Genomic DNA, 2,540 nt, shown 5'->3' on the forward strand with positions numbered 1-2,540 from the left:
AACCATGTTAAATAATTGCTACCCATCCCACATCCCACATCTCACCCCCTGGCAAACACTTATATGCTTTCTGTCGCTAGGCATTTGCCCATTCTGGATATTTTATATAAAAGGAATCATACAAAATGTGACCTTTGGTATCTGTTTTCCTTCACTTAATCTTTTTGAGGTTAATCCAAATTGTAGCATGTATCGGTACATCATTCCTTTTTATGGCTGAATAATATTCCATCAGAGGCATATATCACAATTTGTTATCCAGTCACCTGTTGACATTTGAGTTGTTTATGCCTTTTGGATATTATGAATTGTGCTACTACGATTGTTCTTGGACAAGTATTTGAGTACTTGTTTTCAATTCTTTGGGGTATATGTCTAGGAGTAGAATTGCTGGGTCACATGGTAATTCTATGTTTAATTTTTTGACAGACCAAAAAGCTATTTTCCACAAGCAATGTACAGAAGTGATCTCCATATCATGGCCAAACTGGTTTTCCTTTTTTTTTTTTTTCAAATTATATCCATCCTAGAGGGTGTAAAGTAGTAGGTAATTGTGGGTTTTTTTTTTTCATTCAGTGAACATTTATTGGCTGTGTTATACGTACTAGGTACAGAAACCAGGGCCAGATTCTTAAGTAAGTGGTATCTTCAAATAGATACCAAAAGGCATTTGATGAAATTCAACATCCATTCCTGATTTTTTTTTAACTCTTATTAAAATAGAAGTAGATATTTTTTAAAATTGTGGTTTTAACCATTTTTAAATGTACAATTCGGTGGCATTAAGTACATTCACAATATTGTGTAACCATCACCACTATTTCCAGAACTTTTTCTTTATCCCAAAGAGAAATACTGTATCCATTGAAAAGTAACTCTTCAACAATCTTAGATCCCCTGTTTCCCTGGAGCTTCTATTCTATTTTGTCTCTATGACTTTCCCTATTCTAGGTACCTAATGTAGGTGGAATTATAAAGTATTTGCCCTTTTGTGTCTCATTTATTTCACTTAGCATACCTTTTCAACATTCATCTAGGTTGTAGCATGTATCAGAATTTCGGTCCTTTTTTTTATTGTGATAAAATATGCATAAAATGAAATTTACCATTTTAACATCTTTAAATGTACGGTTCAGTAGCATTAAAGACATTCACATTGTTGTGCCACCATCACCACCATTCATCTCCAGAACTTCATCCTCCTAAACTGAAACTCTCAACCCATTAAATAATAACTTCCCATTCCCTCCTTCCCCACCCGTGGCAACAGCCATTCTACTTTCTGTCTCTATGAATTTGACTACTCTAGGTTTCTCATATAAATGGAATTATACAGTATTTGTCCTCTGTCCCTGGATTATTTCACTTAGCTTAATGTCTTCAAGGTTCATCTATGTTATAGCATGTTTCAGAATTTTTTAAAAGGCTGAGTAATATTCCATTGTATGTACAGACCCAGAGTCTTGTAGTTTTCCCTCACAGAGATCTTGTACATATTTTGTTAGATTTATACCTAAATATTTGTTTTCTTTTTTCTTCTTCTTTTTTGGTGCTGAAGTAAATGGTATTGGGTTTTTAATTTTAGTTGTTGGGACTTCCCTGGTGGTCCAGTGGCTAAGACTCCATGTTCCCAATGCAGGGGGCCCAGTTTCAATCCCTGGTCAGGGAACTACATCCCACGTGCCACAACTAAGAGTTTGCATGCCACAACGAAGATCCCATGTGCTGCAACTAAGACCTGATGCAGCCAAATAAACATTTAAAAAAAAATTAAAAATAATTTGAATTGTTCATTACTGATCTATAAGAAAGCTATCAGCCAGCCACCGCACCCTTAACTTGATGCTACACTTCCCCTCACTAACTGTCCCCGTCTCAAGGCAGCACCAGAGGGGTCCAACCCCCATAACCAAGAGCGTCACTTCCTCCCCAAGAAGCCCGAGGCTCCTCCACACCTGCTGGAGAGCAGCTGGGCACTCTCAGCCTGAAGCATTCTCCCCTGTGCCAGGTCCATGCTGGGATCTGCAGAAACAGGTGAACTCCCATCCAGTAGTGAGAGAGGAAAGTTTAGGGGTCCTCATCCAAGCTAGAAGTTCAAAGGGAAGTCTTCTGGGAGAAAGTGCTTTTGAAGCTAAGATGCAGAGGCTAGCAATCTGTCTGGCAGAGTTGAAAGGTGAAGAGGGGGGTGTCACTGGTCATTTGTTGTGCTTGCTGTGAGTTCCCTGTGTGTCTAAACCCTAGTTCACCCATTTGCTTTCCTGCTTATGGCCTTTGCACTGTGCCCAGGTTAGAGACTGTGGACAAAGCTGACGTGATGTCACTCTTGCTACAGTCTCCCTGTGCCCTATGAGAGGGCAAATGCCTAAGCGTGAAGCTGCTGGGTCTGGGTCTAGGTGAAGGTCCCGCTTTAGAAAATCATGCCAGACAGTTCTCCAAAGTGAGGGCAAATTTACACTCCCAGAGTCAGGAAGAAAAGACTCTATCTTTTTTATTTCACGAAGAAATCTGGCCCCCCTCCTCTCCCTACCACCATCCCCCAT

This window comes from Delphinus delphis, chromosome 10, assembly GCF_949987515.2.
Source record: "Delphinus delphis chromosome 10, mDelDel1.2, whole genome shotgun sequence".
In the NCBI taxonomy this organism is placed as follows: domain Eukaryota; kingdom Metazoa; phylum Chordata; class Mammalia; order Artiodactyla; family Delphinidae; genus Delphinus; species Delphinus delphis.